Genomic DNA, 22,219 nt, shown 5'->3' with positions numbered 1-22,219 from the left:
CTTTGGAGTCTAATCCTGGAGTACATTCACTCAAGGGAAATCAAAAGAAACTGAGTACACTGAGTATATGATGGAAGACCTAGATGAAGAGGTGTTGTCTTAAACTTTACATTACGATGATTCTTCAGTGGTAAAGTACAAAGTAGAAACAATTTGGAATTTCCTTGCTGTGAAGCCCTTAACATTTTCAGTGTGAGACTAGGTTTAATCTGAATAGGTGTGGGCAACAGAATTATTTGCACTGATAAAGGCTATTTGTATTGCCCTCAACAGCAGAATGCAGAGGCTCAAACTGCTAATTAAATATGAAATTCTATTTAAAAAAAAAAAAAAGCTGAGCCAGTCTCTCTTTAGAAGTATCTGATGTTTAAGAAACAGTAAATTGAGTCACTATCTGGGAAGGTGCATGCTCTGACCTATGCGAGAAGGCAGACCGGGTACTGTGTATAGGCAAGACAGTTACCATGGCTACCTCACTGCTTTAGGTGCAGAAGCTAAACATTACAAATAACTTTGCAGCATTAGGCTACTGGCCTCGTAAGAGCACTGCAAAATAACAATGAATTCTGAGATAACCATTATGATCTGTTTCTTGACACACAAATATAAATTTTATATCATAACGCAAAAGAAAAAAGCAGGACTGGGAGGTATTGCCAGCTCTTGCAGGCCTCACTCCTGAGGGATGCCATGGTCCTAAGCCTGCACTGATGATGAAGGGAAGTGCAGGTAGGCGCCTTGTCTGAGAACGCTGTCCTCCTGCCTCAAGTTTTACCCAGATTAGGGCTCCAAGTTGGAGCCAACACAACGCAGGCATAAGTAAAGGCAGCCACAGTTAAAATAACTCAATTATCGATTAGAAAAGGCTTTCCCTGGGAGCATGTTACTCTAAATATCTACCATGGGGTTTATGGTATCACACACGCTGACTACATTAAAGGACAGCTATTTCACATCGGATGTCATACTGTGTTCCCGCATCCTACACAGATCACTGGGTCTTTGTGGGGAGATGCTAAATGCTCCTGTAGGGCAGCAGGCTGCATGCCTCCTCACTGCCTTTGGGAGCCAAGAGATGCCACTGGTATCTTAGCTGGACAACCATGGCTTCACCACTGCAAGCCCATCCCTTGGCCTAAATACCACTCCAGCTAGCAGGAGTCTCTCAATAGAGAAAGAAAATCGTCATCTTACCTCTATGCCTAACAGTAGCAAAGGATATTCACCCCTGTCCACCCAACTATCTGATCTATTGATCAACCAGCCAGCCCTTTTCTAGACAGTGAGCGCACCTGTTTCCTCCCTCACCTAGAGCAAAGATTTACAGGAAACCACCTGAGAAACTTTCTCCTGCTTTTGGTATTGAATTGTACACAAGAACAGTTCAGGCACAGGTGAGGCCAGTGTAATGTTTCAGGGGATGAAAAATCCATCTCAAGGAGACTTACGATAATATAAACTATTTCACAGCTGAGAGCTCACATGAATTGAACACAGTTCTCATAGTTGGTACTTACATCACTAATTAAGATGCTTCTCAACAAGATTACAGATGTAATTATTGCAAAACTAATAGCCAAACCCTTTCATAAGACACGGCTGCTAAAAGACAACATGTCGGAGCGGCTGCTAGTTACAAGCTAAGAAGTCCACAGAGAAGTTTGAGCTGATCTCATATTCAGACAGGTGTGCCTGTCAGGTACATTCAGCTCAGAAGATTCAGTTGTGCAGATGTGCACAGCTAGAATGTTTCATAATCAAATGACATGCATTCCTCCCACTTCTTACAGTCCCCTCTAACAGGGGAAAGTGGACTCCTTCCACTCTTTGTCCAAAGTATTTGGCAGTCAGTGTGTTTCTATATTGTAATGCTATATTTTGCACAGAAGGCACCCTAAGGTTATGCTAGGACAGAATGATCTTTCAGCCTCAGAGGCATGTACTGTGCAAATGCAGAAGGCTCACAAATGAAACTAAACTCTTCATCAAAATGACTGATACCCTAGATCTGCACCACAAGAAAACACTTTTTTTTTTAATATCAGTCTTTCTGCCTGTCAGTAATTATAAGAAAGAGTAATACAGATCATATAAATGCCAAAGTAACTGATTCTACCTGCAAACTAAGTAGGCAGATTTGAAAGTAGCGCAGCACCATCAGCCCACTTAGATTATCTGATAGCTTGGTGGGTGCTTAGGTCCCTACACAGAGCTATTAACAAAAATAACCCTTGGTTTTGATCTAAGCTCTCCCCATCCACATTTGTACTACAACTACCTTCATTTTGTAAGTGAGAAGCAATTACTAAGAAACCTCTACACCAATAAAGATGACCCGTTTCTTGGTGAGCAGGAGTAGAAAATGTCCTAGTTGGTTGTGAGTGATGCTTTTTACACTGCTCACTTAACACAAAGGAGGGGAATCCAGTCACCAGCCCCCAGTGAACACTGAACAGACAGTGCTAGCAACAAGGGTAAGAGGAGAGTGTGGCCAGAGGGATCCTATCGTGGGTCTCATATCAGCAGAAATCTTTTCACTTGCTACAATGGGACTTGGATCAGGTGCAAAGGTTAGCACTTCACGATTCCCTGATCTGCTGCTCCTATCAGCACAGCTCAACAATCTAACCCTGCATGTCTATTTTTGCATGGTTACACTCCTTGAAGGATACAAAAAAAACAAACCACAAATCCACACATGAACAACCTCAGTTAATATATTAACGAGAGGAATTAGTAAAGTAGGTAAGAAAAGGAAGCAAGGAATTTAAATGTAACATTTTCAATTTGGTATTTTTCCCTCTAACAATGTTCCTGTCTATTTTGAGTAAACAACCATCCAAAAGCAGCTTGTAGGTGACTACAGCTATAATTATAGTAATATTAATCTTAGCATCCAGATAGAGGGAAAACAAGGTACCTGAAAATGCAAATTAAAGCTTTGCCTGTAAAAGAGACTGCGCTGCACCTCTAAAACCATCACGTAACACCGCTGTATGAGTTCTAAGAAGCGTCATCTGATTTTCTGGATTCTGCCAGTGCTACAGTTTAACATCAAATAAAAATATTTCATTATGTGCTATGTTGGCTGAGATTTGTTGCTATTCTTTGCCCTTCTAATGAAAGGATTAAGTTAATTTACAGAAAGACTTAAACTCCTTGGTGTTTTCCTAGAGAAAGAATCCCACTCCTCCTCATTTAAAAGCTGCTAGCTTTGCTGTAGGTGGTAATTATGTTGAGGGTGAATTGCTGTGGTTTCTGTCTGGCAACACACAGCACTGGCACATGCAATCCCCACACTGTCTGGAAACAGCATTACATCAAACCATCGCTAGTGTCTTACACAACCAGCTACAGCTCTTTGAAATCTGTCAGCTCCAGTGACTTGCTATGACGCTTATGCTTCTCAGACATCAGCTTCATAGCACTTACACAAAGGTATTGGACTCTTTTAAAAACAAAACGTGGAAGCTTCAACCCATAACCTAATCTAATATCTTATGCAGGGAAAAAAAAAAGTATATATACATATATAAACAGCAAACAACTGCTTGATTTTAACATCAAATCTGAACTGGGAGTCTGGGGGTGCAGCCATACAACATTATGGACAGAAACCTCAGAAAACATGAAACAAAACAGAACCAGAAAGGGTAACTGCACAATGCTGCTACGGAAATTAGTTAATGAGTTGATCTGAAGCTAGCATAAGGATCCCTACTACAGGGCAGCACTGCAAACTGTAAGCAGACACATCCCATAGTTAAATCTAAGAGCTATGGATCAGGTTCTTAATTGAATGCAGTTCTGCTGGAATCCCTGCATCAAAATTAAAAATCACTGAGAAATCTTAAATCAAGCTTAGCATTCAATTTCATGTCTCCAGCTGTCAGGCAGCAACATCACGTTACATGAAGACCTGTGAATAAGTAGTTTCCCCTGAAATCAGTGGGACCAGACATCCAGTAAGGAACTGCTCAGCCCAGAGCAGCTGCATCTGCCCCAGCATCATAGCTGTGTCTTAAGAAAGCAATAGCCTAAGCCACAGAATCATGGCATTTTCTACATGATTTGAAAACAAACACGTTGTACTTTAACAAGAAATGCTGTAACTATGTCCTTGGAGGATTGTTGTTCTGTACCAAAGAATTATTTCCCTTCCCTCCCCTCCCATCCCCCACTTCCCTCCCCTATGAATTAGTAAATGAATTTCTGCCACAAGCCCTCAAACCATATTCTTCCCAATCAAAGAGTGAAACGATACCCAAGAGACCGAGGCAGCACAGAACCAGTGAGATCCTGCAGACAGCTAGACTGGATAGAAAGCTCCTGCCACTGCCACACACAGATGGGCACACACACTCAGAAAGCCTATGGGGGTAAAACAGGACAATACCAGAAAGAGTATTGCATCCAAATGACATTGCTGGAAAATGTTCTACTGGAACTGGACAGCTGAATCATTTGCAACCAGACCAAAAAGGACGATACACAACAAAAGACAGTACATGTAATTTAATAAGCACACACATATTTATTTTTTATTTTTTATTTTTTTGACTCTGGACTATGAGTTTGGAAGCCATTCCTTAAGGGCAGGGTCCATATTATGGGAAAATCCAGTGTATGCCTTTATGAGCAAATATATTACAATCTGCATATATTTTCTGGGGAAATGAAGCCTGCAGTTTTGCTCTGCATCTGCACTTCAGTGTTTTAGCAAATGGGGGATGTAATGTCTGCCTGTGAACTCAGCCAGAATACAGATCCAAGAAGATGGGATTCTTATGATGTTTTTTTGTAAGATGCAGTGCTACAGGGCCTAAATAAAAAGCTTTTCAAAAAGTCATTGCACATAGCATGAGAATAAAGTGCTAGCCCCAGCAGTAGCCGCACAGCCGGTATCCACATTGTACAACAATTGCACAGCTCAAATCGTGACTATGAAAGGATGGCCCAAGCAGCAGGTGGGATGGGGGGATAGCAGGGGAGTCCATACCTGAGCACCTCTCTCACCAATCCATCTGTTCATGAGTCATGTCACACGGGCTGTTCCCCTGCAAGGAACATCCAGAGGAACAGAGAAGCTAGAAACGTGGGTCCCAGGCAGAGGAAGCAGCTGGCAGGCATCTGTAATTGAATTCCTGGAGGACTTGGTCTATTTTTAAAATTCTCTGTAGGTTAGCTTTTTTTTTTCCACCTTCTTTCTCCCCCACAGGTGAACATTTCCAAAACTCGACACAGTTTTAAAGTTTTATTACATACATCTATGAGTTCCAGCTCTGTGTAAAATCCTGCGAGAGCAGCAATGCACCTAGCAGTCAAGAGCTGTATTCTAAAACTCTGCACTGGGGAGGGAGAAAATGAATCAGTTATACCTTTAATTGTATATTGTAAGGGTAAAGAACTTTTGTTTTGAAATGCATACACGTAAACCTCTTGTACTGTACTTAGACCCTAAGCTAGAGGGACACCGATTTTCTACCAACTCCAAAATAAAATGAATTCCATTGTTACAGATATCATAGAATCACAGAATGGCCTGGGTTGAAAAGGAACTTAAAGATCGTCTAGTTTCAACCCCCCTGCTCTGGGCAGGGTTGCCAGACACTAGAGCAGGCTGCCCAGAACTGCATCCAGCCTGGCCTTGAATGCCTCCAGGGATGGGGCATCCACAACCTCTCTGGGCAACCTGTTCCAGTGCCTCACCACCCTCTGAGTAAAAAACTTTCTCCTACTATTTAACCTAAATCTCCCATCTTAGTTTAAAACCATTCCCCCTTGTCCTATCACTACCAACACACGTAAACAGGCGTTCCCCCTCCTGTTTGTACGCTCCCTTCAAGTACTGGAAGGCCGCAATGAGGTCTCCCCAGAGCCTTCTCTTCTCCAAGCTAACAAGCCCAGTTCCCTCAACCTTTCTGCAGAGAAGTGCTCCAGCCCTCATATCTATAGATATGCTGTGCTTCAGCAGTATCTACTAACCCACAGCTTTGTGGGCACGTTGATAGCTAAGGAATAAATCCCTACAAACCAGCAAAATGTGAGGGCTTTATGTTTTTTCTGTAACTGGTATCTGAACAGCATGTTTTAATTTGACCAGTCTAACATCATACAAAGCCACTGGCAGAGCTAACCAGGACTTCTGACTTGCTTTTGTCTGCAAGCACTCTAACCTGCTCAAGTTGTGTTTAGAGCTTTCCACACCTTTATAGCTCCTCTTTCTCCTGTAATGCCTGTTAGACAATAACTGGTGCCCTAATATTCTCGCACAGCTTGGGAAAACAGTGGTCACCATTTCTGAGAGGGAGAATGTTATTAATCTCCATCTACAAAGACCTCTGGCTCTGCTTACCTACTTGGGCACTGCCTCTTCCTCAGCCCTGCAATCTGGCAAAGAGGCAGGGTCTGGAATCACTGCCTTAGGCATCCTTGGATGGATCACCAATGTATGGTAAAAAGATCTTAAATACAGCTCCAAATGGCTACTGTGAAGCACTGAGAACCAAGCTCTGGTAGAGCTGAAGAGAGGAAAAGTTCTCAATTCACTTACAGCAGAGTCCAGTCTGAGCTATACTCATTTATTTTCTGAGTTGCTGCAGCAAGTTAAATTCTCTGATGATAATGAGCAGTCACCGACTGCACCACCAACTCATTAAATCAACTCAGTATCCACTCGTTAGCAAACACATCAATACACTCTGGATTTAAGACTTGCTGGCTAGCAGAAATGTAGCATATAATATTTGTTGCAGTATAATTTGTATTATTTTATTCCGATTTGTGTAAAATGATCTTTATGTAGCTGCAGCATGCCTCCCTCCGTCTTTTAATAGTGATAGATTATCCATAAAAGCTGTTAGTTTTAAAAAAGAGTCAGAAGGAAGTCAAAGATGACTTCTCAGCTCCTTGCAGAACAGGGTTATGTAACTACACATCACAATGTATATTTAAACATCAGTATGTTAACTGCGTATACAGAGATGAGGTGAAAAGACAGTGGAAGAGAAATAGAAAGGCGTAGAAAAATCTCCACTAAACATCAGAAAAATATAATTTTGTGATGCTTATTAATAAAAAAAAGTGACTCCAACAATATCTTCCTCTTGAAAATATAATAAATATAGGATAATAGAGCATGTATCATATAAAGTAGTATTATTTGCTGAATATTCCCCAAATGCACAACCAGTATACCTGATCTTATCAAGCAACATTGGATTTTGTTGCAAGCATAGCTTTATAAATGACTATTTTCTTACTATATTGGTGGCAGGGGAAATGTTTAAGAGGAAAATGTTTTGACTACTATGCAGACTGCCTGTAAACAGTACATTCTGGCCCTAAGAAAGCAGAGAAGATTTAATACAGCTTAAAATTTCAGAGGGTTTGGTTTCTTCTCAGTTCCTGGGCAACAATATTATTCTTTTCAAGGGTAAGACAACGAACATTAGCTTCTAGAAGAAGGGGAACAATGGATTAAAAAAAGGTATTTTGGAGAAATAGTGGGGTGAACATTACAGAGTGGGGGATGGGGGAAATCACTTCTCTGCCCTTCAGTTCTGTTATGTCAATTTGTTCTTTGGCTGCTTATTAATAAAAACTGTTGCTTTAATTTTAAGTTGCTCCAGTTCCTCCCAGTGTTTTTTTTCTGTGTGTTTTTTTTTTCTCCCCACAGTCACAGGACCTTCTTTCTGCAGAGAACTGAGTAAAAGGCAAGAGGTTTGTGGCAAGAATGTTTGCAACTTCATACAGACACCCCTGTGTAACGCCACTAGGGAGTCTCACATAGAAAATAATTTATGAAAAGTACTAACAGGCCACCTGCATGCACAAACTTCAGTGTCTGCAAACCAGCAGGCTTTGCCAAAACTGTCAGCCTCTTGACAACCAACCTGTCCTGTCAGTCACAGTGAAACCTGAAGAGTCCGCTCTGCTGCCTGTGAAGCTGCTTTTAGAGGCAAACAAGACAAGGACCAAAGCCCTCTGCGAAGCAGCAACAAAACCTTTTTCTGTGATCTTTTGGCAGTGGCAGGGCAGGGCAGAATGAGGAGAGATCGTTGTTTGTTTCCTTTTGTTGCTGCTGTTGTTGTTGCTGTTTGAGCCAGGTTACATAATGCTTAATTTCAGGCTCTTTTTGGTGGCATGATGATGTATACGCAATGCAAATACCCTTGCTGGAATTACAGGAGCAATTTATCAATTCATGAGAAGCTAATCAACCCATTTGCTTTCTAGTGTGTAACAGTAAAAGCTTATCTCATGCAGACTCACGATCGTTCGGCGCAACCTAATTGAATTTCAGGGCCAAGAGCGTTGCACGACACGTGACGGCCTCTGCCGGAGCGCGGTGCCAGACACTGCAGGCGTTACATAATCACGCGCGGCTGCTGGCCGGGGAGGACGGCGCTCTTCCTCGCCTCATCGGCTTGGCGGCTGGCCTCTCCTGCCATCATGCCCTGCAGCCCCAGCCTGCGCGCCCCACTCACATGTACGCTCATATGTTTTGGGGACCTTTTGCAGCAGCATGGGAGAACGGGACCTCTCCCCCCCACCAGCCAAAACAGTTCATTAAATTGCTCACGAGGCGGAGGAGATTAGAGCGGGTGAAGACACGCACAGCGTCCAAGGTAAAAGCTGTCTCCTCACACTGGCTGCCCCACACTGGGGGGCCATGGGAGCTGGCCTCCCCGCCTAACTGAGGGTGTTCCCAGGGGAGCACAGGCTGCGGCACTGCCAGCTGGAGAGCGGCCACCCGTGTGTTCCTCAGGCACCTGCTGCTCGCCATGGGGTCTGGGGCCTGGCGAGCCCCTGAGATGGGGGTCACCCAACTGACTGCGCCTTTCACCCCCACCCCAAGGTGCACAGAGGCCAGAGGCCATGTCCCTGCTCCTTCCCGGCCCACTCGAGACATCTCCGGGCTTGTGCCCTAAGCAGCCCCTGAGCACGTGCAGGGAGGTCTGGTAACTGCTCTCTTCTGCCTAGCACATATTGATCACGCCAGGTATGACTCACCTGAAGGGATTTTTCCACAGACAAGGCAGGCATTACTTAATAATGGATATATATTAACTGCTGGGGATAAAAGCACGCTCCTCCCCATGTCAAAGGCAGGGGCTAGATGCACTTCAGGCAATGGGATTCCTACCAGTTTCACCATCTGCAGATCTGCATCGCCAAATACAAAAGCTGCAGGTCACAGCTGAGTGCTGGGAGGAGCACACAGTTAACATGCATCACAACCTGCACCAGCCTCATACTGACATCCAACTTACTGAGCTGCAAGCTGCCAGCCATCCCACACATACTCATCTTCAGTGTCCGTACACCACGGGGCACTCTGTAATGGACAGTGCTATGTCCTCGTCTCTGTGTTTTGTCTTCCTTTGGACTGTAGGTTTTTGGAGCCACCTTGACCCAAAATTACTCCTTCAGGAGAAAGGGCATTGCAACTCCAGCTAGCCAGCACAGCAGGATGAGTCTTTGAAGTCTGTATGACTCGAGAAGTGACTCCTTTCATGTATGCCAACATTTCAGCAAATAAAAAAGGCGTGCTTTTTCCCAATAGAAGCCAACTTCAGAACAAGAATTTATGCAGATAATCCAAAGCCAAGCTTACTAAATCAGTGTTTGTTAAGACTTCATACTATTTGTTCAACAAATCTTTCATTCACAAAGCCCAAGAGCACACTGTTCGCTTGATTTAAGGCAGACAAAATGGGCACCAAGCCAACTGCTAGGTTCTGCACTGTCATACACAAAGTCCTGGTTCTACTTTCAGAGAGACCTTTGAAGGTGAGTCATTTGGTCCTCTGGAGAGAAGCCCAAAACAGGAGATGGCTTATGGTACTTGAAAGTACCCTCTGCTGCCCCGCCACGTTCCACCGCAGCGACACACTGCAAGGAGTGCAGGGACTGGGCAACAGACTCACGGCAAAAAGTGACAACATATTCAAGCAGCCAGCCTGTCAGAGGGGAGATCAGTTCCCTTACCTTGTCCTTCAGCGACCCATCTCACAGCACAAAAATCTAGAATGAAGTCAGTCTGGGCCCAAACACACAGTGTCGACCAAGTCAGAAACAAGCATTAGTGCAATATATATATTCACCAACCTCATTAAAAAATAAGACTGTTTCCCCAGGTGGCTCTTGCTCAAGTCAGATGGGCACTGTAACTTGTTTTAGCTGCACATGTGCTTTTCTAGCAAGAACATGTCTGAAAGAGCCCCTTTGTGCACAGCTGCAGCTGCCCAGCGGCTGGCTTGCCACCTCCTGTGGCTTTGGGGGCCCCTACTGGAAGATGGAGATGTACGTGCACTGTGCAGTCTGGGGCAATAAAGTAGCTCCTTTTCATCTGGCAAAGCTGTAGCGTGAAATTAATAGTTCGGAATCATGCAGAGGGCTTGAGAAAACGCATTTAATTTACTCTGATTTTATTACCTCACGGTTCTTGAGTGGGGCAGTCAAAGCACTGAACTTAAGATGCATAAGCATCTAAAACTAGCCATAAACTATTGGCTAGTTCAAAAGAAAACATCATCCCAGCAACACTTCCTTTCCTGCTCTCAAATAAAGTCTGTCTTCAGCTAAAAATCAGAATGAAACAGAGAGAAAAGGAAGAAGTGTGTAGAGAAATAGGAATGATAGAGAAGGTTTAAGAAATCAAGGGAACTATTTCTTCCAGTTTCAAATTCTTTAGTGTTTAAAAATCAGTTTAAATACATGTTGAATTAACAGATGTATCAACTAGTTGGCTTGTTTGACTAGTTTTTGTTGTTGGTTTTTTTGTTTGTTTTTTTAAAAAGGAAGTACAAACCCCTCCATTTAGATTACAGGGTACACTAGAATTTGGTACTGAGTTAAAACAAGCTCTTTCAGTATCACAGGTATGGAAATCATCTGTTTATATAAACAGCTTCACTTAAGTCAAGGGCCTATCTGCAGATCACACTCCAGAGGGCCAGCCCTTCCAACTAACCTCCCAGTGCATCAGTTAAGACCCCAGAAGGAGCCAGTTCATTTGCCTCCTCCTAATACTAGCTCAATATGTGTGCTCTGCACACTAAAACACAGCCAGCTCTGCTCTCATTTGACTCCCTTTCCTTTGGCTGTGTGGCATAGCAGGTTATTTGCACACACAGGCAGAAATAGGTAGCACTCTGCCCAGATTTCTGCAATACAAATTACTTGTTTCTGACTAAGCACACCACAGACCAAAGCAGTCCCTTGAACTTGTTACTCTTGCTGTTTTTTTTTTGTTTTTTTTTTTTCTCTTCATGCAGACATTTCCACACAAGGCAGCAGAACAAAAATCCAAGCTCAAATAGCAAAATCTGAGTTTTTCCTATACATGATGTTATTCACTGTAAGAATACTTCAATGTGAAGAAAAAAAAGGAAAGTACAGCTTAAACCATTCAACTTCCATTTGTAAAAAGGGCCTTCTGGGTCCTTATGGTCAGTTTTGTTGTCAGAATTAAAATTATTATTTGACCAAAATGCTAACAACAACCAGGGCAAATTTAATAAAGACTGTGATATAACAACAACAATCCTCTGTGTTACTCCAGGTGAAATTCACTGGCCATCACCCACTTTACTGCTAGCAGTGAATTATCACTGTTATTTCCTCTGCCTCACAAAAGCAACCTAGTTAACATGAGTTTCTTCACAAAAATCATGAAAAGGCTGCTTATTCTCTATTCTTCAGTAACATTTCCAGCCACTTTGAAAAACCTGCCCTGACCAATGAAAGAGGAAGAATTTCACAACTATGTCCAGCATTTGCATAAATGCAAAGATTTTCATTTTTAGATAGCCACAGTCAAACTTCTTATATTTAAAGAGTTTGATTTTCAAAAGGGCTAAACTAAACCCAGTATAGTGGCCTGGAGGAACCCTAGAGCTGAGAACTTCTTGTTTCTTATAGCTGAGAAAATTCCTGGTTCACTCAAGGTTTAATGCTTTCTTAAGGTTCAGTTAGGAACAGTATGTATGAACAGGGTCCCTCCTGTCACACTTTTCTGCATGGTTGAGATTGGCAACAAGTATTTCCCCTCTATCTTGCCTCCAACTCCAAGTTGTTTCCCTGGAGTCAGCAAGAAGTCTTCATACCGAAGACCTGAGAACTCAGGGTTATCTACATTTCTTTGGCACCTGAGACAGATAGACTGGCATCCAGCCCTACTTGATGTGGGGCTACTGGGACACAAACTGCTACCATATACAGCTGAGGAGTCCAAAAATCAGCTTGCAGTTTCCTGCAGGAAAGAGGAGGAAGGTAGCAAAAAACAAAACAAAACCAAAAAAGGGTGGAAGGGGATAAAAGGCTTGCAGGAAAAAGGAATATAAGGAGACATAACTAGTGTAACTCTTCAGTACTTAGAGACAAAATGTTTTGGACAACTCTGCCAACAGGAATTTCCAGTCTGATAAGGTCCTTGCCCCGACCTCACGTGACAGCTCTGCATCTGGAGTTATCAACACTAGTCCAAACCTTACGAGCAAGCTTCCTCGTCTCACAGGTCAGCCAACTGAGAGCCCATACAGCCTCTCACTGATATCCATGCACATCAGCATGTTACGCATGTGACTGTTTATGACAGAAAGCATTCGCATGTGCACCCTCCAAGCCAGACCTGACTGATGGTGAACCTGCAGCAGGAAGAAAATGGAATAATCAGACTTCACTGGCAAGATGCCACGTGCCGCCCATGAAAAGCTGTTGCAAGGTAAACAAGGCACAACCTGCACAAAGTGCTCATTGCCATAAACTGAAAGAACACTTTCAGACTCTGCCTAAAAAAAAAAAGCTCTCTGCAAAAAGCCCAGGGGTCAAAGTGACACCGAGATAATTAAGCTCATAATCCTCAAGGTAATCATCAACTCCAGAACAGACCCCTCATTGAACAGCCTGGTCAACGCACATCATGTGGATATTCTGGTCTTTTCCCTGGGAACTCCAGAGGTCAGGTAACCAAAAATGAATCTGGCTTTCATTTAAGTAAACAAGCGTGTGCATAATTCAGTGAAGCATATTTCAAGCTCTGGGATTTGTAGAATAAAGGTTTGAAGAAAAGACACTCCAAAGGCTCAAAGGAATCCCAAATAAACTACTTGCAATTAAAAAAATCTCATGATTTTCAAGCCAAATCTCACGATTTGTTTGTGGCCTGACTCAGGATTTTCAATGCTTAGGGCTGGCAACTCTGACTAAGCAGGGATATGAAATAAGAGCAAGAGTGACTGCCCGACAGGCTTCTGTTTTCCTGGGACAGAAAACAAAGCAGCTCTGACAATTCCAGCTGGCAATACCATCCAGGCGCTCCTCCAAGGCCAAACATGCTGGGTAAAATCCTCATCAGATAAAAAACCCGTATCAGCAGCAGTTACTGTGGTACTGTGGTTGCTTAATAGTTGTTTTCTGAAGTTCAATATAGCATATACTTTCTTTTCCTTGAAAGGGGGGGGGGGGGGAGGGGGGGGAGGGGAGTTGGACCACAGTATGGACTAATCCCTTGCCAGATGTCATTAGTGATGAAGTCCCTTAGAAATTACATCAGTATGAAACAAATCAGAAAACAGTGAGTTTCCATTTGCTCCTCATGTCTGGCTAGACAGAGACTTCAAGATCAGCTTTCATCTGTGGCCTGGGATCAACCCTCCTCTGCTTCTTGCTTAGTGTGGCAAGGGTGTTAAGCAAGTAATTGCAACCATTAAAAAGAAAAATAGCTCACTCACTACTGCTCCTCATCCCTGTCAAATACAGACTCTTTCATTAGGCTTCCCCACATTAGGCAATGTGTCTGCACATTGCACTAGTCCCTTCCTGCTCCAGATAGAGGTAAGAGGCTCCAGCTGGGGCATGTCTCTAGCCAGGGCCCTTGCATCTTCCTGGGTGATGCCTAACCCTGAGCCTTCCTCTCTCTGCAACAACCCCAAGCATCCCCTCCCATTTGACAAGACAGCCTGGACAGGAAACAGAGTGCAACTGCCACCTTGTAACCCTTCCTGCTCACAGGGTGAAAGCCAAGAGCAGAAGCACAGCGAGAGGCCGAGCAGAAGGGCCTTGCTGGCTCTTACTGCCTTTGCTTCCCTGAGAAAAGCAAGAGCATAGCCCACCCTGGTATCTGAAAGAGATGCGTCCTTAGTTCTTCGTGTTTTGACTGACAAAACCAAACAATACCATAAACTGAGGTTTTCTTTAGCAACTCCATTCCTAAAACACATTACCAAGTCACAAATGTTTGACTAAAGCATTTATGTAACACCACCTATTCATGCTGCCCTAACTAACTATAACTAACCATTCCATTATAATGACTCTATTATCCCCTGCTTTATTGTATTTTCTCTTAAAACAGAGATCAAAGATTTGGATCTAGTGGCATCATGCCGATTTCATTTTTATTACTGGCTCCCTAGGTCTATCATAAATATTCATTGGCCATCCTTAATACAATGCATTGAATTCTGCTCACTGCTATCTCTGGTGCAATTGCAAAGTACAAACAGGGCTGTTGCTGAAACATATTAAATAAAGCAACAGCAAATTTGTGACAGTCAACAACAAAAAACACAAAACAAAACAACCCTTCTCCCTTCCAAGGAAATTCAAGACTGAAGGAGACATTTTCTCTCGCCCTCTCCATGACTGCAGACATTTGACTGCTGTGGGAATTAGTCTGTGCAGAAGCAGCAGCAGCTGACCTGCTCCCACAGACAGGAGACATTTTTGAGAAGTCCACAGTTGCCACACAGTGGTCTCCATGATACTGCAGCACTCCTCTGTGCTCATCAATAAAAATTACAAACATTCCCCAGCAGAGATACAGTAACTGCTCAGAAACGTAGACTTGATGTATAGCAATTAATACATAGAAGTGTGTGGTGGGGGGGCAGAAAAACTTCCTCCTGCTCACAGTCAGGAAAAAGGTTCATTCAGCTTTATCCTCCTAACACCCCAGAATAACTGCAGCTATCCCAGATATCACGATGCCTGCAATTTGTTTCTCCCCCCATACTCATCACTCGCACATTCCTTGGAACTCTCCTCACCTCACTACGGCTCCTCCTAGCACTGGGCAGGCAGGGTAGGAAAATAGGTATTGCACCTATATGACTTGTTCTTCCTCTGAGAATAAGCACAAATACAGGCTTCTCAGGATGTGACCCGGATACTTGAAACAAACACCAATTGCTAAAATTTGGTTGGCCATGGGAATTGTATTTTTCCTCATGCTGAGTAACTCTGAAAGCATTAAGGTATATCAGACACTTTACATTCTAAGCAAGAACATGTACTCCATTAAAAACAAAACAACATGGCAGGACACAGAAAGCACATTCAAATATTTATCTTCTAATATGACTCCACCATGGAGGTAATATGCTGCTCACTGCAAAAAGAGATGCAATAGGAATAAATCATCTATCTAAAATAAATATTTACATTTACGCATATGAATACATTCTCACACAAAATTCCTCAAATCTGTAGATGTGAACCATGTGATAAAACTGCTGACTCAGTTTATTTACTAATCTACAACACACCTTTGGTCACCTTAGGTCAGTACCTATCCCCTCGCCAACCTAGTACCTGCTAGAACCTTCTACTAAATTCCTAAAAATCTTTGGCTGTTTTAGTCACAATTAAAAATACATAAATAAAGTCAGACAGAAATAAAACCTTGATCCCAATCCCTTCATGACATAGAATTCAATTCAAATAGCTTTAATGAGCATGGAATTTAAATTCTAGATGAACTGAAATCTTTACTGAAATCCATCCTACATGTATTTATAACAGAAAAACAAAAAATAACCCAATTATTGTTCTTTATATAAAGGATCTTGATCAGGTCCAGCAATTTTGTACTTGAGTAAGGTGACATGAAGCATATTCAGAGGTCTGTGAAGGTTTCATTTATTAAACGGCTCCCTTCCCTTGCACTCTTTCCTGTTTGCTTTTAACAAAAAGTAGTATTAATAGGGAAGGATGCCAAACAGTTTGCAATAGGTTGGAATCTCTCTGCTGGCTTTGCTCTTCTTCAGATCAGATCCATAGAAAGGAACTCGTGAAAAAAATGAAGGAAAAATACACGGAGTATTCAAATGTCACAAACACTATGCAGAGGGGAAATTACAGAGCACAAGTTGGACATCTGAAGTTCAGAGCAAGGAAAAGCTACTCTAGTTTGTTATTGTTTTGTCTGATACTGTCTAAATCAGTATCTACAGAAAAAATATTTTACAGTATCAGATGCTCCTTCAGAGGAAAGATATATGTGAGAAGGGCAGATGACACAAGTTCCAAAACGATTTATCATTTAAGATTCGGGGCTTAATATTTCTGAAAAAAAAATCTGGATAACAACGTATCATATTCTGTGAAAAGAAAATGTGATAAATATGAGCTGCTGGGATGCTATGGTCTTTAGAAGGAAATGTATTTACAACCACAAATTTTCTCAGCCTTGGTATCCTGCCACTAGATTTGTTTAAGATTTGGAGAACAAATAAATAAATAAATGCAAAACAAAGGTTTTGAAAGAAAGAAAAATAAGTACCGATAAGCAGTGAACACCACTGCTCACTCAACTATCAGCTGATTTAAAAGTACCTTAAAGTCTCCAGAGATAATATATTTGGATGACGGTGACAGTTAACAATTACATATTAAAGAGAGGGCAAAATCAAAGCACCCAGTCCTGTAAAGAAGGCATGTGCTTCACTCTCACCACAGCAGATTAAAGTGTTTGTCTTTCACTAGGTCATGACTTTACACTTCAGAAGAGGTGTCTCCTACCTGTCCTTGACAGATGACTTTCAGTTTTGAAGTTACTCTTCGGGTGAACAAAATGCACTCTGCTTGAGACTACGCTCGACACACACCACAACAAGCACCTCACAACTGGCCTAAGTCAAGGGGCTTTGAACATCCCTCCAAACACAAGTAGATGATAGTCCAAATCTGGATCAAATGCCTGCTGCCTGTGACTTACAGAAAAAAAGTGTCCCTTAAAAAGAAGTCATGCTTTGCATAGACTGAGTTGTTCCACTTACAGGTTCTTGCACTAGAATCAAAATACATCTCTATAAAATGTTGATGATTAGAAAGCCAGTAGAATATCTAGGGACGGTCCAGAACAATGCACATTACAGAAGAAGTACCATGAAGATTAGGGAAGTTACTTCGGATTTGTCTATTTTATGCTGTGTGATAAAGCACCAGAAACGTGCAGCAGTAACAATACCCCTTAGTGACTGATGGCCTGAGGCACTAAATACCAAGGCTAACAATGCCTAGCCAGTAAAAACAACAGTATCACCTGCTTTGTGGTATCTCTGTGCTTAATTACTCCAGCTTCCAGCTGAGAGAGGGGGTAGAGTGAAACTGCATTAATTTGTTTTGTTGTAGGTTTTTATTTCTTTGGCTTGTAAAATGTCAGCATATGGGTATAATGAGGAATTACCGCACTTTAAGGGTCTGACCACATTTACTGTTTAGTCTTGTGTATCTGAATGCTCTGACACTCCTTCTGCTGCAATTACTGGCTCAGAGGGATTCATGGCAATAGCAAAGCTCCAATCTTCCACTGCATTGAATCAGTGCAGGCTTAGGTTCTACCACAGACCACTGCCTTCATGTAAACCCTCATACAGACAGAGGAGTTTGTCCCACCAGTATTTGACCTTTCTGCAACACTTAACTGTTGTGACAAATTCAGAACAGTGGCTTCTTGACCATAACAGAAGCATGTCATAGCAACCATAGGTTGGTCATAGCAACCAGCCTGCCACTGCTAAAGCTGACCAAATGCTTTTCCTCCCTGCACCTCCAGTTCCTTCCAAACTGTGGCTGCTTTCCTAAAGTAAGGTTTTAATGCAAGATGTTTTAATGCAAGACACTGTAAAAATGTCCTTTACCACCTCAACTGTAAATTTTTTTTTAAAGAATCATTGTAAACAGCATTGAGCTTAAACATTCTCCAATAGTATTTCTAACCCCATATTACGTTACAGTTTCACTAAGCTTAGTAAGGAGAATATTGACAACAGGAAAAAAAAATCAGGGTTGTGCATAGTCATTTTCCTATATGATCAAAAACAAAGCAGACAGCAAAATTGGTGAAAAAGTAAATATGATTCTTCAGAACGTCTGTAGTGCCACCAATCCAAAATGTGAGTAGTAACACAAATAAAGGTATTTCACATCCTGTTCTTTCTCCCACTTAAAATAAGTGTCCTTTTTAGTTATAATACATTATAGCAACCCCTCATGTTCTGAAATATTCCTTATTTCCCCACTTATTTTTTTTTACCTACATATGTTATTTATCTGAATGCTAATTCACAGATGCAAACAAGTAAAACCATCTTGAAAGGATGAGGTTATAGAATAGAAGGCAATGTAACTTAGAAATGTCTTTGATTTGCAGCTGCAACAGTGGGACAATACTGCAACGGCTCCCAGAAACCTCTGCTGGCTTCTAAGGCACACAATGAGACCATTTTTCCCATCAGAAAGAGACCTGCAGCTCCCACTGGTTTCAGCTTGACTGCTAGATCAATACATTCATGAACTGGGACTTTTTATTCCTTTTGAAAAATTCATTCAAGTTTTCTCAACAGCTGCACATGAAAAGACACATGTTCTGGCACAAAATGACCAATAGCCAATAGTGACAACATCTGGGAAGTTTGTAGTGAAAAAGAAGCTGTACTAAATTTCACGTGTATATTTGGTGTTGTTGCTGAAAACAAAGAGGGGAGGTTCACTTACATTTCAGAACTAAAGTGGAATACAGAAATGTTAACACTCCAAACTGCAAGTTTTAATGGAAATTCTATGATTTTAAATCATAAAGCTGGTGCAAATGTATTAAGAGAATATTTTTCAGGAGTTTTTCCAGGAACAAAAAACAAAGTGAGAAGCACAACTAAGTATTTCTGACAATTAAGCAGCTTACACAGTCTTTGTTCTGCTGACACTTAAAAAATACTCAAAGTTTTCAATTATTTATACTGTAGTTCAACACCTAAAGCAGTAAAAAGGTATAAAAACTTCTGCAGCACAAATAACCCTTCCTGAAGCGTTCAGTCTACTTATGACTATGTTTTATCTAGGAACTACCATTTGGCAGGATATACGCCCTTGGATTCTGCCATATTCTCTTATGCACTATGATCTATTAACACTGACCAGCCAATAACGTTACAGTAAACTTGTCAAATATGCATGTTATCAGAGAGAGTATTTTTTCCCAGAGATGTTGGCCTCATTTAAGAACTGGGAAATCAGAAGGTTGTACATGCCCTAACACGTACATGCACTAACATGTCAGCAGCCAGAGTGGGCTGAGATGTTGCTATAAGAGCACACTTCAGTCAGAGTTCAACAACTTCATCCAATTCACTGAGGGTGGGTTTAAATTAAGCTTCTGAACTCTCTTTGAAGCAGCTGGGAGCACTTTCCTCTCCTAGCCCACCAGCACTGTTGTAGGGACAGTTGCTTTCAGCAGGGCAGCGAGATAATGTTAAGATTTAACTCTGCTCCAGTCATTTGCAAAGTGTTATCTGTGGCCTACATCTCTCAGGTGCTTTTGGAAATGTTCCCCATATCCTGAAACACATATTCTGAGGTCTACAGTTAGCATTCACAGAGAAATTAAACTGAAATCAAGCACTATGGTAAAGGTCAAGAAAAAGACATGAATAAAAATTTCAGAAATTCTAGACCAAGTTCCCTCTGTTCTTGTCAAATGGGTCAAATGGGTCAAATCCACCAGCAATAAAAAACAAACAGATGGAATGGATCTAGCCTAAGTATAGTCCTTGCAGTCTCTCCTGTTTCTCTTCTTAAACAGTTAATCTAAAGTATACTTTTATCTATACCACAGTATAGGAAGAGATAACTGTCGACTTCCTCCACATACTGCTTCACCCAAGTGCCTCAGCACAGTTCTGGTAGAGTCTGATGTAAGAGAGAGGCTGTAGATCAAGTTTCATTCCAGTTAGTTACCTAATCAATACAAATAGGACTAGGACTTAACACAGAACTCCAGGGAGAATGTGATAATCACCTGCAATTACTTATGAAAGCCAACCAACGACCAAGAGGTTTAATGTGTCATTTATATACCTTATATCAAACTTCTGAAGTTAAACTTTGATTCCTAACGCGATCAGATGTTGCAGCACTAAGCAAAACAATGCACAAGCAAGCACTGCCTCAAAGGCAAGCTGCAAGGACAACTAAGGATGGAGACAGGAAAGCACAAGCAGCACAGCCCAGAAACACACCAGTAGAGGGAGGCTCAACAATACAGTTGACTCGAGGGAATGGATGTGGGAAGGACTGGGAAAAGGCTTACAAACAGTGAAATAAGCTCTTAAGGCTATCTTTTCCTACTGTTCCTTCAACAAAACAAATGGTAGTCAAATGAAAGGTAAGTGGCCAAATGAAAGACAAAGACAACAGAAGACCAGGTTCCCAGACCTGGATCTTAACTGTGGGAAGTAAAAGGAAATAAAGAGATGGTGGAATTTAATTTCATTATTTCTTCCAAGTTTCTTACTGTGGCAAAGTCTGCAGTACCAGAGGTTTACCATTTCTGCCAAATTTATCACACAAAATACATTATAATGGATGAATAACAAACTCAGGCTCTCTGTCGGGGAATCATGTGTCCCTATGTAGCTTTGTTCTGGTGTTACTGTTAAATATTTACTTTAGTTTTTTAGTATCAGCATAACACAATTGAAAAACATTGGAGGCAGTGACATCACAGATCAAAAAAAGTTGGAAACGCTCAACAGGCTATTCATTGTGCTATTTTTGCTATTCTGAAGGCCATATTGTGAACAATGACTCATAAGAGTAGAAAGCCAGAGATGCGCATGCAAATCATACAAGCTTGTTTACTCATTTATTTGTTTGCACTGACTCATTATGTGCCTCACATTTAAAATTTATGGGATTCACAATACAGCATGAAGGAGAAATTCTGTATCCCAACCAGCTCTTCCATCCATCATGCCCTTGCCACTACTGAGATTATGGAGGTAAGAGAGGGGTCTGGGCATACACCACTTGATGCCCCCCCTGAGAAACAGAGGCTGGGCTGGCTGGGTGAAGTGCCCCTACATACCAATGGAGCACAATCCCTCTGGTGGCTTCACTCAATCTTAATTTATCAGCATCCACAACTGGGTACAAAGAGCAATCAGAATAGGAAAGGTTTTTTGTTTCGTTTTAGAAGTCCTATGTTGAAGCATTGCTTTTCTTCCCCCTTCCCCCCCCGCCCCCCCCCCGTAGTTCTGAGATGCTGTTAACTTTTGATGGGTCAACACAACTGTTTTGGAGAGGTTTGGCACAGTTCTTCATAACATACAGTTAGAAAACCAAGTAAGTTTTTCTATGTGATGCAGTGGGATTATGGACCCAGACAGCTATCAGAGTAGGAAAGAATAATAACTAAGAATAATTTCTGCTTCACCTGTGAAACTCTTGTCATAACATTAAAAAAAAAAACAACACATCTTTCTGCCCAGGCCTAACCACATTCTTCTTTGAGCTAGCTTATTTACAGGAGATGAAGAGCAGGTTGGTTTGCTCTGTGTGCTCTGGTTGTCTCTGTATAGAGAAAGGCTAATGTTTTGCTATTTCGCCTTTGTCTTCATTTCACTGTTGTGCATTGAGATTCTTTTATCCTGTCTAGCCTGGGTGACATGTTCTTATGTCCATATGTTGATATCAAAACAAATAGTATACAGTCAAAACAAAGACAATGTGAATGTTTCACAGTTCTAATATATGGCTCATTTATCATAAAGAGAAGAGAGCGTCTTGCTACCTTATCACATCATTTGACAGGACCAAAACACTTAACTGTAAAAGTAAGTCTCATACATTCAGAAATAGGCATAGACATCTTAGTCACAAAAAAAAAAAATTCTTCATGTTAGATTAGGACTAAGCTTGATTCTCATAGCTTTTATATCTGAATGGCGGATAACTTTGCCAGGTACAATAGTATGAATGAGCACTGTTACTTAGACATGTCAAAATATTTGGGTGTAAAAGCCTAAGACAGTGAAACAGTGTGATGCTGGGTTGTGATCAGCATATTTTCTCAAAATAAAGTGAAACCCATGAACATACTTGACTAAACATGTCAGCTGTGAACAAATGAAAATAATAGCAGGGAAAAATT

General features: G+C 41.6%; 1 protein-coding gene across 12 annotated transcripts in view; it reads right to left on the bottom strand.

Moving 5' to 3' along the window:
- ITPR2 (inositol 1,4,5-trisphosphate receptor type 2) overlaps positions 1-22,219 on the bottom strand; it is a 266,325-nt gene that overhangs the window by 93,738 nt on the left and 150,368 nt on the right. The gene's annotated exons all lie outside the window — the stretch shown is intronic.

Source organism: Anser anser, assembly GCF_964211835.1.
Source record: "Anser anser genome assembly, chromosome: 1".
NCBI lineage: Eukaryota > Metazoa > Chordata > Aves > Anseriformes > Anatidae > Anser > Anser anser.
Note: the sequence above shows the minus strand (reverse complement) of the source record. Positions and strands in the feature narration are given on the sequence as shown.